The sequence below is a fragment of the Lolium rigidum genome, chromosome 3 (genome assembly GCF_022539505.1).
Source record: "Lolium rigidum isolate FL_2022 chromosome 3, APGP_CSIRO_Lrig_0.1, whole genome shotgun sequence".
Classification (NCBI taxonomy): Eukaryota; Viridiplantae; Streptophyta; class Magnoliopsida; order Poales; family Poaceae; genus Lolium; species Lolium rigidum.
In genome coordinates, this window is record NC_061510.1 from 287,732,134 (window position 1) to 287,748,458 (window position 16,325).

Below are 16,325 nucleotides of genomic sequence, written 5' to 3' on the forward strand. Positions count from 1 at the left end.
ACTTGTTTTGATTTCTCAAAAATAAATAAGCCTTAAGCTTTGGGATGGAGGTATATAGACAAAGCTGAGTCAACTAGTTTTTTTTGTCTGTCCATAGCTAGTTTCATGGTGCAAAAGGCTAAGAGCATCCACTATATGCATCAGTCTATCTCATACAGTAATTCAATATCCCTGCTGAGGTCTGCCTTTTGTTTTGCTATTCATATGCAGACTGAAACTTTAGGGCCTTTACTCAAAAGGAAGATCAAAACTGCGGCTGATCAGGCTGCCAGTATGTTGATGCCGCCCCCATCTTCTAAATGCCTCTACAAGCACAAGGCCACGCGCCCGTTGGGAGTTGATCTTTTAATGAATATGGTATATTTTCTTAATCCACAAAACATGCCTTGATTTTTGTCTGTTTATTGTTGGTTTTTTCTAATGCTTGCCAAAAGTTTACAACAACAACAACCAAGCCTTTCAGTCCCAAACAAGCTGGGGTAGGCTAGAGTTGAAGCCCATAAGATCTCGAAGCCAAAAGTTTAGAAACACCAAATTCGTTTGCTTACAATCATCATACAGTAATGTTCATCTACTCTCCAGTTCCCCTAACCCAACAAAAAATAATGTTAATTACGATTTTAGATTAAAAGAGCACCATTAGGCGCTGTTGATTACGACTTTGAGATTAAAATGTCATTTGCAATTGCTAATTACAATTTTGAGACAAATGATTAGTTTAACCTCGATCTGTTCTGTTCTCCATTTTTCCCAACCGAAAAAATCTAACCATTCCATTCCTCTGAAATGGAACCATTCCATTCCATTCCACGCTGTTTCAGAACCGAACACACCCTTGCATTGTTGTGAACTGTTGTCCATACACAGCCATACCCTTCCACTTACATCCAGCACTATATGCATCAGTCTGTCTCAGAGTCATTCAATATCACTGCTGAGATCCGTTCCCATTCTTATGCAGGCTGAAACTGCTACGCCTTTACTCAAGTGGATGCAAAATGAGGATGATGAGGCTGCTGTGAGGACGATGGTGCCGGCACCATCATCCGAAAACCTCTACAAGCACGAGGCCATGGGCCAGCTGGGTGGTGACCTTTTAATGAATCTCGGTATATTTTCTTAATCCACATACATGATTTTATTATTATCTGTTTAATTACTGTTGGCTTTGCCTAATGCTTACCAAAAGTTCTGAAACACTGCGTTTGCTTACAATCATCATACACTAATTTTTCACTTTTCAGTCTGTCTCATCCAGTATATAAATTGTTGAGTTCCGTTGGCTTCTTTTGTAATCATTTGCATTGTTGTCAACTGTTGTCTATGCACAACCCTATTCTTCCACTTACATCCCGCACTATTTGCATAAGTCTATCTCATAGATTTATTAAATATCAATGATGAGTTCTGTTGCTATTCATATGCAGGATGAAGCTTCTGTGCCTCTACTCAAATGGAAAAAAAATGATCCTGATGAGGCTGCTGTGAAGACGATGGTGCCGCCACCATCTTCTGAAAACCTCCTCAAGCACAAGGCCACGGGCCAGCTGTGTGGTATCCTTCTCAATAAGCAGGTATATTTTCTTAATCCTCATACATGATTTGATTTTTCTGCTTATTGACGGCTTTGTCTAATGCTTACCAATAGTTCAGAAAGACACACAACCCTATTCTTCCACTTACATCCAGCACTATATGCATCAGTGTCTCATAGCTTCATTTTATATATCACTGCTGATGTCTGTTGCTCTTCAATTTTCATATGCGGATCGAAACTGCTAAGCCTTCATTGGTCAAAAGGATTGCAACTCGCTGCCGATGAGGCATCTGCAGAGGCTGCCACCAAGTTACTGTCAGCCCCACCTTCTGGATGCTTATATAAGCTCAAGTCCAAGGACCAGCCGGGCCGTAATTATCCAAGGGTTCGGGTATATTTTCTTAAGCCACATATACATGCCATGATTTATGTCTGATATTATCACCGGCTCTGTCTAATGCTTTTTGGAATTCGGAAACGCCAAATTGGCATGCTTATATTCAGTTTGTAACATCGTGTTATGCACTCGCTTGTCAACATTTGCATTGCTCTGAACTATGCACTTTACACAACCTAATTCTTCCACTTACATTCAGCGCTACGCACCAGTAGTACCTCCCATGTTTCCTTCACCATCCCGATGCCGAGCTTGCGGGAATATGGCGGGCCCATGTACATACCCCGCATATAACACCTCCTATGGCTCTATCTACCTTTCTAATAACTCCTTCACAGAGTTACAGTATGTATTCTCAGTGGTTTAGCATGAATTAGCATATAGTAAAGTCTTGTTTTTAGTCTTCCTGCTTCTTACATTAGTATCAATTTTCACCTGTAGATCGTACCTTGTGAACTTCGTCCAATGATTAACCAGATGTGTCCGCATGAAGGGTCTTTCACTATGCATGGCAATGGAAAATTGATGAACACCTACACGGTCTATGAGGTGTATGTCTACAAGACGCAGGCCATCACATATTTGTATGTACATGCTTGGAGAAAGTTTGCTTTTGACTACGGTCTGAAGAAGGGCGACGAGATGAGGATCAGAAACTCAAACGGGCAGATATACGTAACTTCTTACAGAGTTGGAGACACTTCCAAATATATAATAAGTAACTTTTTTGTACTCATATCCTTTGATTACTGCATTCTGAGCAGTTGTTCTAAACCATTCCCTCTGTTCTAGCTTGCTGGGTTTAACATGATCAAAGCTGCAGATCCCCTGATGGAACAGGAGCGGATGTCACAAAGGGCACCCACACCAGCACCGGCACCGGCTTCCCACTCTCCTGCATCAGCACCGGTTCCTGTACCAGCTCCGTTTACTGCATCTACCCAGCAGGCCCCTACATCAGCATTGGTTCCTGTAGAGGCCCCATATACTACACCTGCCCAGCAGGCTCCTGCATCAGCACTGGTTCCTCTAGCTGCACCGTTTACTGCACCTGCTCAACAGTCTCCTGCATCAGCACCGGTCCCTCTAGAGGCACCGTTTATTGCACCTGCCCAGCAGTCTCCTGCATCAGCACCAGCTCGTGTACCAGCCCAGGCTCCTGCACCTGTCCCAGCCAGATCACCGAGGTCTCAGCTCATTGTTGTGGCCACCCGTGTGGTGACCAGGACGCATCTGAAGGCTATGTTCGTGAGTATATGACAGCATAACTGCTCTTATCTTGATGTCTTCTCTGCTCAAAGTCTCACATGGTTTAGTCTTCAGTGCATTGGTGCCATTGAATAATTTTTGGTGGTATCTCTTGCTTTGAATCAGAAATTGCCTAAAAGTATCTCCAAGGATCTCAATGCTGGCCGAAGGGGCAAGATTTCCCTCATCATGGAGAGTGAAGGTCTCACCGTGGAGGGACGGTACTCCGTCAGTCCCACAGATGGCCGCTTGGTTGTTACTTCCATGTGGAAAAAGTTCATTGACGGTGCCAAACTTCGCATTGGATCAAAGTTGAAGGTCAAGATCTTTCGATGCCGCCGTGACATGCTCGGTCATAAAGTTTGCGGTTGTCTAGTTCTGTTGTCCCATGAGCCCTTAGCAAATGCATTTGTAGTTATACTTATATAAGGTTATCTTATCCGAACTGCTAATTAATTGTATGGGTGGTAAAACTCTGGCAAGCTTTTGCTCTTAGCAAGTATGTATGTATGATCAGCTATTATGATAACTAATGTTTGTGTTCATCTTAATTTGCATTTCCGTTTTAGAAAAAAACTTAATTTCTATTTTGGTTGACCTGTTAGAGAACTATCAGATTGAATCCACAACATGATTCAAATAGATTCATTACACCGAGCCACATGTCTTGACCTTGCTATACACTAGTTCCATTAATCAGTGCAAGAAGGCTTACCTGAGCTGCCTGAACCACGGCAGATTCGAATCCACCTTAGCTATCTAGCTAGAAATACAACCTTTGCAGAAAGAGGATTTGCAGTACGGGGGACATAGGCATCCCCAATGGGCCTGCCGAAGATAGTACCCGGGGTTTACTGAAGGCCCACGACTCGAAGAATAAGAAGAATCGGAAGCCCAAGTTGATATTAAGGAAAGTTAGAGTTGTATTAGAAAATGATGTTTGTAATCTTGCGGGATGAGTTGGAAACTCTCCCGGACTCTGTAACTTGTATAATACGAATCCCTCGGCTCCACCTCCTATATAAGGGGGAGTCGAGGGACAAAGAAAGCATCGAATCATTGTCTCTCAAACCCTAGTTTTCATAATCGTCGAGTACTTTTCGGCTAAAATCTTCGAGATCTACTTGCCCTCTACTTCCAACTAAACCCTAGTCTACAACCCCTAGGCATTGACAAGTTAATCCCTTGTCAATTGGCGCCGTCTGTGGGAATTAGAGGCGTCAAGGATCTGGTCTCGATGGCACGTTCAAGATCGTCGACTTCATCAACTGCAAGCAACGCAATGGATCGAGGTAAACGGATCGCAACTGGTCCTGTCGATTTTGTTCCTCACCCGCCCTTCCGTTTGGATGCATATGCGTATCTGGAGGAGCCTATGGAGATGACGTTCGGAAGATTCCACTTTCGCGTCGAGAAAGAGGGAGCGTATCATCTCGAAATTCCGATCTCGTCGGGATTGTCGGCGGTCGATTCCGATTTTTCGAACTCAACATCGTCAATCGAGTCAGGCGAAGAGGAGATTTCATCGCCACGCTTCATCAGCACCAGGGCAAGCGAAAAGCTCGCCAAGATCTTCAGCGACATGTCCTTCGAGTCATCCGCGGACTCCTATATAAGCGATGACTCGAGTAGTGTCGACAGCTTTAACTTCATCGACAAATCCACTACAGTGGGCAAGGTCTTCACCAATCTTTATGATGGTGTCACCAAACATAGCACAGATCTGAATACAAAATACCATCAGATTTATGCCATCGGAGAGCCAAGCCGTGATCAGGAGGAAACATCTGAGGCTTTCAACGATTTGGGAAATCCATACGTCGATCCCTCTGATTTACGACGAGGTCTAGGCAACAAATATGTTGGACCTGAGCCTCGTGATAGAGTTCAACTCCCGCAAGCAGCATGGGATAGAGCCGTAAGAGCTATGGACGGCTCAGAACCAATGGCCACAACAGCCACGCCAGAAGAGTTGCAAGCATATCAATATAGGCTCGCACGAGCTGCAAGGGAGTTGGAAAAACAGACAGCTGCTCTGAACAGAAGAAAGGAGGCAGCCTCCGCATCAAGTAGGCGAAGAGCGGAGTTAAGTCGACAATCTGGAACTTCGGGAGATAGCCACAGGGAAGCTCGGAACAGAGCAAGATCAAGGCTGCAAAACATACCTGAAGGAGAAAGAGAGCACTTAGTTCAAAACCTCGACATGTCTTTTATGTCGATAGACACGAGAGGGAACATCATCCCCAAGACACCAGAAGCTGGGTATATGGCGACACAGGCCTTTATCCTTGCATCCAGGCCACCTCTAGGAGATCCAAGGGAGGCACTGTACAACATGGCAATGGCAGGAGTCGGAGCCATGGGAACGGCGTTTGCATCAACACCTCCCGAAGGAACAACAAGGCAAAATAGTCAACGACCTGCGGCAGCAGCAGCAGCAGCTCCTGAAGAAACAAGTGGAGCAAGAGACACAGCAGCACAAGCAAGGGTGGACAGAGCACGACAAAGTAGAAGGGAACATCGGCATTCCCCAGAACTAAACGATGAGGATATGTGCGGTTTGCCATGCTTCACAAGGAGAGTCCGAAAAACTCGAGTCCCTTCGGGATTTAAGTTGCCTGATAACTTCAAGAAATTCGACGGCCTGCAAGATCCAGAGGATTGGCTAGTTGATTACCTCGAGATGGTGAAGCTCACAGGAGGGACCAGAGCAACAGCTATGCAAAGCATCCAGGTGCATTTGAGTGGAGCCGCGCGATCTTGGATAAAGAAACTTCCTCCAGGATCTATCGACAGCTGGTATAGCTTCGAGGACATATTCGTCAAAAATTTCCGGTCCACCTCGCAAAAACCCGCATCGCTAGAGGAATTGAGGGCGTGTCGACAAAAGCCAGACGAACCAATGAGAAAATACATCCAAAGATGGAATATCATTAAAAATTCGGCAGAGAATATATCTGACGAGAGAGCAATAGATGCGTTTGTCGCAGGAATCAGGCGAGGAGATTTTGTCGAAGATTTGGGGAGGACCAATCCAAAGACAGTATCCGCATTAATGGAGATAGCAAACAGATGGGCAGATGGAGAAGATGCCGTTCACAACAAACGGCATAGGTCACCAGAGGAGGACCGCGGCCGAAATTATCAAAGTAGGCGACGATTTCCTCGGCAGTACTCGAGTTATGATGCTCCTGGGAAAATTTCGGCTGGCTTCCGAGCAAGCGCCGGAGGAAACAACAGAGATGATTACCAGAGGAGCAACAAGCAGCGAGGCGACAATAGAGATGACTCTCGAAACAACAGGAAAAATACCGGGTCAAGGTTCCAGAGACCTTTTGTGTCCCCTGAAGAGATGATGAACGGGCCGTGTCAGATGCATTTTTATCTCGACAATAATGGAAAAAGACGATCAGGACACTTGCAAAAGGATTGCCGAAAATTCCAGGCAATGTTAAGGTGGGCAGGGCATGCTAATGCTCAGAGCAGCGCACAGCAATCCTCAAGGACCCAGGAGTGAGATTCACTTGCCACCTCCTCCCGCGATTACGGACGAAAATCGACATCAGCTCAGAATAGCGGCAGCACCTGCTCCACCGCCTTATGTTGATCCCAACTCTAACGGAGCGGTCTCGATGATTCAGAAAGGCAGGCCATCCAACAGAGCTAAGAAAGTAATCTCGCGACAGGTGTTTATGGCAGAGAAGATGCCTCCACCGTCAGTCGAGTACCTTAACTGGTCAGGGCAAGATATTGGCTTCACAATAGCTGATCATCCATAGCAAGTTCCTCGACCAGGGCAGTCAGCACTCATCTTACTAGCAGTAATTGCAGGATTCGATGTATCTCGAGTGTTCATAGATGGCGGCAGCAGTTTAAACCTTATGTATGCAGATACACTAAGGAAGATGAACATATCCCTAGCAAACCTGAAACCAACCGACACGCGATTCCACGGTATCACACCGGAGAAGCCAAGTTATCCGCTGGGGAAGATTAATCTCGACGTTCAGTTCGGGACCCGAGAAAACTACAGAATAGAAAGGCTGGAGTTCGAAGTCGTGGATTTCCCATCACAGTATCACGCTTTGTTGGGACGACCAGCATATGCTAGGTTTATGGCGGTACCACATTACACGTACCTGTTGTGGAGGATGCCTGGACCTAAGGGACCAATCACAGTCAAAGGAAGCTTTGCGCTAGCCGATAAGTGTGATAAGGATTTTCATCGACTGTCAGAAACTTTCGGGATGCAAGCAGAATACATGGCATCAAGACTCACAACTGATTATGATGTGTTGCCAGATGTAGGAAGGCCAAACAAAGAATCAACTTTTAACACCGAGAAAAATTCTAAGGAGGTGCAGATTCACCCGACAGACCCGAAAAAGACGACATCCATTGCGACAGACATGGACCTCGCATAGGAAAGCGCGCTCGTCGAGTTCCTCCGTGAGCACTGGAAAATCTTCGCATGGTGTCCAGCTGACATGCCAGGAGTACCCAGGGAACTTGCCGAGCACCACCTAAACTTGGATCCACTAGCGAGACCAATCAAACAACCTTTGCGGCGTTTTCGGAGCCAAACCGCAAAGCTATGCTTGTCGTAAATCGATCGACTAAGAGAAGCTGGTTTTATCAAGGAGCTGCATACAGAGGCCACATGGGTAGCAAATCCGAGTGTTGGTGCTCGAAGAAAAACACTAAAGTCCTTCGCATGTGCGTCGATTTTACGTGTCTCAATAAACATTGTCCAAAGGATCACTTTCCCCTCCCAAGGATCGATCAAATTATCGACTCCACGGCAGGGTGCAAACGTCTTTCCTTCCTCGGATGCATATTCCGGTTATAACCAGATCAGATTAAAAGAAGAAGATGAGGTCAAAACAGCGTTCATCACACCTTATGGCGTGTTTTGCTATAGAACAATGCCTTTTGGTTTGAAAAACGCGGGAGCAACATACCAGAGGATGATGCAGAAGTGCTTGGCGACACAAATTGGGAAAAACGTACAAGTGTACATCGACGATGTCGTCATAACATCAAAAAAGGGGCCGACGCTAATCGAGGATCTGAAGGAAACCTTCGACAACCTCGACAAGTTCTGTCTCAAATTGAACCCAACGAAGTGTTCCTTTGGCGTCTGATACGTCTCCGACGTATCGATAATTTCTTGTGTTCCATGCCACATTATTGATGATATCTACATGTTTTATGCACACTTTATGTCATATTCGTGCATTTTCTGGAACTAACCTATTGACGAGATGCCGAAAGGCCAGTTGCTGTTTTTGGTTTCAGAAATCCTAGTAACGAAATATTCTCGGAATTGGACGAAATCAACGCCCAGGTTCCTATTTTGCCCGGAAGCATCCAGAACACACGAGAATCGCCAGAGAGGGGGCACAGGCCCACCAGACGCCAGGCTGGCGCGGCCTGGGGGTGGCCCGCGCCCCCCTATGGTGTCGTCGCCCCGTTGACCTTCTGACGCCGCCTCTTCGCCTATAGAAAGGTCCCAGACCTAAAACCTCGAGACGGAAAAGCCACGGTACGAGAAACCTTCCAGAGCCGCCGCCATCGCGAAGCCAAGATCTGGGGGACAGGAGTCTCTGTTCCGGCACGCCGCCGGGACGGGGAAGTGCCCCGGAAGGCTCCTCCATCGACACCACCGCCATCTTCATCAACGCTGCTGTCTCCCATGAGGAGGGAGTAGTTCTCCATCGAGGCTCGGGGCTGTACCGGTAGCTATGTGGTTAATCTCTCTCCTATGTACTTCAATACAATAATCTCATGAGCTGCCTTACATGATTGAGATTCATATGATGATGATTGTAATCTAGATGTCATTATGCTAGTCAAGTGGGTTTTACTTATGTGATCTCCGGAGACTCCTTGTCCCACGTGTGTAAAGGTGACAGTGTGTGCACCGTGTGGGTCTCTTAGGCTATATTTCACAGAATACTTATTCACTGTTATGAATGGCATAGTGAAGTTCTTATTTATATCCCTTTATGATTGCAGTGTGTTTTGTATCGTAATTTATCTATGTGCTACTCTAGTGATGTTATTAAAGTAGTTTTATTCCTCCTGCACGGTGTAATGGTGACAGTGTGTGCATCCGTGTTAGTACTTGGCGTAGGCTATGATTGTGATCTCTTGTAGATTATGAAGTTAACTATTGCTATGATGGTATTGATGTGATCTATTCCTCCTACATAGTGTGAAGGTGACAAGTGTGCATGCTGTGTTAGTACTTGGTTTAGTCGTGTTGATCTTTCATGCACTCTAAGGTTATTTAAATATGAACATTGAATTGTGGAGCTTGTTAACTCCGGCATTGAGGGTTCGTGTAATCCTACGCAATGTGTTCATCATCCAACAAGAGAGTGTAGAGTATGCATTTATCTATTCTGTTATGTGATCAATGTTGAGAGTGTCCACTAGTGAAAGTCTAATCCCTAGGCCTTGTTCCTAAATATCGCTATCGTCTGCTTGTTTACTGTTTTACTGCGTTACTACTGTTGCGTTACTACTGCTCATACTTATTTATACCACCTGTATTTCACTATCTCTTCGCCGAACTAGTGCACCTATTAGGTGTGTTGGGGACACAAGAGACTTCTTGCTTTGTGGTTGCGGGGTTGCATGAGAGGGATATCTTTGACCTCTTCCTCCCCGAGTTCGATAAACCTTGGGTGATCCACTTAAGGGAAACTTGTCAGCTGTTCTACAAACCTCTCGCTCTTGGAGGCCCAACACTGTCTACAAGAATAGAAGCTCCCGTAGACATCAAGCTATTTTCTCGCGCTGCTGCTTGCGGGAGGAAAGGTAAAAGGTACTCACACTCCGGATCTCGACTACTAAGCTATTTTCGCCGTTGTAAGTACTCGAAGCTATTTCCTTTAGATCCTGCAATTGCATCTTTTTGTTTCTTGTTTTACACTAGTAAGGCATAATGGAAAACATCTGTGAGCTCTTTGTACTATTTCCTGAGTCAAGACATGAATGGTTTAATGCAAAAATTAAAAAACCTATGGAATCTTATTTGCATGCTGGTAGTAATATTAGTATGAACGCTTTGAATACCATTGTTGCTAATGATATGGAAAATTCTAAGCTTGGGGAAGCTGGTTTTGATGAGCATGATCTTTTTAGTCCCCCAAGCATTGAGGAGAAAATTTTCTTTGATGATACTTTGCCTCCTATTTATGATGATTATAATGATAGTGGTCTTTTGGTGCCACCTACTATGGAGAGTAAATTTTGTTGTGATTATACTATGCCTCCTACACTTGATGAGAATAATAATGATAGCTACTTTGTTGAATTTGCTCCCACTACAACTAATAAAATTGATTATGCTTATGTGGAGAGTAATTATTTTATGCATGAGACTCATGATAAGAATGCTTTATGTGATAGTTATATTGTTGAGTTTGCTCATGTTGCTACTGAAAGTTATTATGAGAGAGGAAAATATGGTTGTAGAAATTTTCATGTTGCTAAAATGCCTCTCTATGTGCTGAAATTTTTGAAGCTACACTTGTTTTATCTTCCTATGCTTGTTACTTTGCTCTTCATGAACTTGTTTATTTACAAGATTCCTATGCATAGGAAGCATGTTAGACTTAAATTTGTTTTGAATTTGCCTCTTGATGCTCTCTTTTGCTTCAAATACTATTTCTTGCGAGTGCATCATTAAAACTGCTGAGCCCATCTTAACGGCTATGAAGAAAGAACTTCTTGGGAGATAACCTATGTGTTATTTTGCTACAGTACTTTGTTTTATATTTGTGTCTTGGAAGTTGTTTACTACTGTAGCAACTTCTCCTTATCTTAGTTTTGTGTTTTGTTGTGCCAAGTAAAGTCGTTGATAGAAAGGTTGATACTAGATTTGGATTACTCTGCAGTAAACAGATTTCTTTGCTGTCACGAATCTGGGCAAAATTCTCTGTAGGTAACTCAGAAAATTATGCCAATTTACGTGAGTGATCCTCAGATATGTACGCAACTTTCATTCAATTTGAGCATTTTCATTTGAGCAAGTCTGGTGCCCTTTTAAGATTCGTCTTTACGGACTGTTCTGTTTTGACAGATTCTGCCTTTTATTTCGCATTGCTTCTTTTGCTATGTGGGATGGATTTCTTTGTTCCATTGACTTCCAGTAGCTTTGGGCAATGTCCAGAAGTGTTAAGAATGATTGTGTCACCTCTGAACAATTGATTTTTTGATTATGCACTAACCCTCTAATGAGTTTGTTTCGAGTTTGGTGTGAAGGAAGTTTTCAAGGGTCAAGAGAGGAGGATGATATACTATGATCAAGGAGAGTGAAAGCTCTAAGCTTGGGGATGCCCCGGTGGTTCACCCCTGCATATTTCAAGAAGACTCAAGCATCTAAGCTTGGGGATGCCCAAGGCATCCCCTTCTTCATCGACAAATTATCAGTGTTCCTTCTCTTGAAACTATATTTTTATTCGGCCACATCTTATGTACTTTACTTGGAGCGTCTGCGTGCTTTTGTTTTTGTTTTTGTTTGAATAAATGCTTGTGTGGGAGAGAGACACGCTCCGCTGGTTCGTATGAACACATGTGTTCTTAGCTTTTAATGTTCAAGGCGACGGTTGAAACTGCTTCGTTCATTATTATATGGTTGGAAACGGAAAATGCTACATGTAGTAATTGGTAAAATGTCTTGGATAATGTGATACTTGGCAATTGTTGTGCTCATGTTTAAGCTCTTGCATCATATACTTTGCACCCATTAATGAAGAAACACTTAGAGCTTGCTAATTTGGTTTGCATATTTGGTTTCTCTAACGTCTAGATAATTTCTAGTATTGAGTTTTGAACAACAAGGAAGACGGTGTAGAGTCTTATAGTGTTTACAATATGTCTTTTATGTGAGTTTTGCTGCACCGTTCATCCTTGTGTTTGTTTCAAATAAACCTTGCTAGCCTAAACCTTGTATCGAGAGGGAATACTTCTCATGCATCCAAAATCCTTGAGCCAACCACTATGCCATTTGTGTCCACCATACCTACCTACTACATGGTATTTATCCACCATTCCAAAGTAAATTGCTTGAGTGCTACCTTTAAAATTCCATCATTCGCCTTTACAATATATAGCTCATGGGACAAATAGCTTAAAAACTATTGTGGTATTGAATATGTACTTATGCACTTTATCTCTTATTAAGTTGCTTGTTGTGCGATAACCATGTTTCTGGGGACGCCATCAACTATTCTTTGTTGAATATCATGTGAGTTGCTATGCATGTCCGTCTTGTCCGAAGTAAGAGAGATCTACCACCTTAATGGTTGGAGCATGCATATTGTTAGAGAAGAACATTGGGCCGCTAACTAAAGCCATGATTCATGGTGGAAGTTTCAGTTTTGGACATATATCCTCAATCTTATATGAGAATAATAATTGTTGCCACATGCTTATGCATTAAAGAGGAGTCCATTATCTGTTGTCCATGTTGTCCCAGTATGGATGTCTAAGTTGAGAATAATCAAAAGCGAGAAATCCAAAATGCGAGCTTTCTCCTTAGACCTTTGTACAGATGGCATGGAGGTACCCCATTGTGACACTTGGTTAAAACATGTGTATTGCGATGATCCGGTAGTCCAAGCTAATTAGGACAAGGTGCGGGCACTATTAGTATACTATGCATGAGGCTTGCAACTTGTAAGATATAATTTACATAACTCATATGCTTTATTACTACCGTTGACAAAATTGTTTCATGTTTTCAAAATAAAAGCTCTAGCACAAATATAGCAATCGATGCTTTCCTCTTTGAAGGACCATTCTTTTTACTTTTATGTTGAGTCAGTTCACCTATCTCTCTCCACCTCAAGAAGCAAACACTTGTTTGAACTGTGCATTGATTCCTACATACTTGCATATTGCACTTGTTATATTACTTTGCATTGACAATATCCATGAGATATACATGTTATAAGTTGAAAGCAACCGCTGAAACTTAATCTTCCTTTGTGTTGCTTCAATACCTTTACTTTGATTTATTGCTTTATGAGTTAACTCTTATGCAAGACTTATTGATGCTTGTCTTCAAGTACTATTCATGAAAAGTCTTTGCTTTATGATTCACTTGTTTACTCATGTCATTACCATTGTTTTGATCGCTGCATTCATTACATATGTTTACAAATAGTATGATCAAGGTTATGATGGCATGTCACTCCAGAAATTATCTTTGTTATCGTTTACCTGCTCGGGACGAGCAGGAACTAAGCTTGGGGATGCTGATACGTCTCCGACGTATCGATAATTTCTTGTGTTCCATGCCACATTATTGATGATATCTACATGTTTTATGCACACTTTATGTCATATTCGTGCATTTTCTGGAACTAACCTATTGACGAGATGCCGAAAGGCCAGTTGCTGTTTTTGGTTTCAGAAATCCTAGTAACGAAATATTCTCGGAATTGGACGAAATCAATGCCCAGGTTCCTATTTTGCCCGGAAGCATCCAGAACACACGAGAACCGCCAGAGAGGGGGCACAGGCCCACCAGACGCCAGGCTGGCACGGCCTGGGGGTGGCCCGCGCCCCCCTATGGTGTCGTCGCCCCGTTGACCTTCTGACGCCGCCTCTTCGCCTATAGAAAGGTCCCAGACCTAAAACCTCGAGACGGAAAAGCCACGGTACGAGAAACCTTCCAGAGCCGCCGCCATCACGAAGCCAAGATCCGGGGACAGGAGTCTCTGTTCCGGCACGCTGCCGGGACGGGGAAGTGCCCCGGAAGGCTCCTCCATCGACACCACCGCCATCTTCATCAACGCTGCTGTCTCCCATGAGGAGGGAGTAGTTCTCCATCGAGGCTCGGGGCTGTACCGGTAGCTATGTGGTTAATCTCTCTCCTATGTACTTCAATACAATAATCTCATGAGCTGCCTTACATGATTGAGATTCATATGATGATGCTTGTAATCTAGATGTCATTATGCTAGTCAAGTGGGTTTTACTTATGTGATCTCCAGGAGACTCCTTGTCCCACGTGTGTAAAGGTGACAGTGTGTGCACCGTGTGGGTCTCTTAGGCTATATTTCACAGAATACTTATTCACTGTTATGAATGGCATAGTGAAGTGCTTATTTATATCCCTTTATGATTGCAATGTGTTTTGTATCATAATTTATCTATGTGCTACTCTAGTGATGTTATTAAAGTAGTTTTATTCCTCCCGCACGGTGTAATGGTGACAAGTGTGTGCATCCGTGTTAGTACTTGACGTAGGCTATGATTGTGATCTCTTGTAGATTATGAAGTTAACTATTGCTATGATGGTATTGATGTGATCTATTCCTCCTACATAGTGTGAAGGTGACAGATGTGCATGTTGTGTTAGTACTTGGTTTAGTCGTGTTGATCTTTCATGCACTCTAAGGTTATTTAAATATGAACATTGAAATTGTGGAGCTTGTTAACTCCGGCATTGAGGGTTCGTGTAATCCTACGCAATGTGTTCATCATCCAACAAGAGAGTGTAGAGTATGCATTTATCTATTCTGTTATGTGATCAATGTTGAGAGTGTCCACTAGTGAAAGTCCAATCCCTAGGCCTTGTTCCTAAATACTGCTATCGCTGCTTGTTTACTTGTTTTCTTGCGTTACTACTGCTGCGTTACTACTCGCTCATACTTATTTATACCACATGTATTTCACTATCTCTTCGCCGAACTAGTGCACCTATTAGGTGTGTTGGGGACACAAGAGACTTCTTGCTTTGTGGTTGGCGGGGTTGCATGAGAGGGATATCTTTGACCTCTTCCTCCTGAGTTCGATAAACCTTGGGTGATCCACTTAAGGGAAACTTGCTGCTGTTCTACAAACCTCTGCTCTTGGAGGCCCAACACTGTCTACAAGAATAGAAGCTCCCGTAGACATCAGCCGGCCACGACGGCGCCAAACCGCGGCCAAGCCCGTGCCAGGCCACACACGACACCAGAGAAGGCAGCGAGCACCCAGGAGTGGCGAGAAAGAGCACATCGACGGAGATCGCCACAGATCCGCCGCGTCTGCGAGCGTTGCACATGCGCACGAGCAGATGGGGACGAGATCGACGAATCTACGCGAATGAGCAGACGCGCCATCGCGCGCTAAGTCGTTCGAGCACCACGGCGTGCCCTGGTTCTACCGGAGCTGGCCGGAGCACGACGGCGACCATGGCGGCGACGAGGTCGCCACGCGAATCGCCACAGGCAATTAGGGTTTCGTGAGAGAGAGAGGTGAGCGAGCGAGTAAGAAAGGTGGGCCGAATCGGTTCCCACCGAACCGATTTCGACAGGCCTTAACGGGCTGTCCAAATGGGCCTAGTTAGTGGGCTGGCCCAATTGGGCAAGGGGGTATTTTGGTCTTTTCCAATTTTGAAATAATCCTTGAATTTAACCAAATTTTAAATAATAAAATATATCTCTAAAAATTCAATAAAAATTGGATTAGTCAATAAAAAATTATTCTTAACAAGAATAAAATAAGAAATAGAATTTTGAAAATAAATTCAAATTTTGGAATTTTTGAATTTAAATTTAAATTTGGAATTTATAACTTGTAATTTTCCTTGTACTTAAAAATCAAGGAAAATTTCAAATGAGTTCAAATATTGTTTTCAAATATTTTTAAAAAGAAATTCTATTACTCCAAGTCATTTCTTTTAAGAAAAAAATTCCAACGGAAAATATTCTATTATTCCTATTTCTTTTATTCCTAAAATATAGAGAAAACTCAATTATTTCAAATTATTTTTGAAATAAATATTTCCCAAAGGAAAATTTTATTACCTTTAAATTATTTTCTTTCTAAAAATAAAAAAATGATATTAATAATTTAAAAGTAATTGCAAATTACTGCCAAAGGCACAAATACTTAACTTAACCCTAAATCTTAAAATTCATATTGGGGTAAGGGATTCAACATGAAATAATACATCCATGCATGCTTTATTTGGATTTTATAACATTGTCCTTGCCGAACAATGATGCTTCTTTACAGAGCCCGAGGTCTAGGTTCCATCCAACACATTGAACTGCATTATCTCGCAGTCCACAGGCAAATTCACCCTTGCTCATGTCATCTTGAGTATTTTCTATCAATTTACCACAAATCTATATA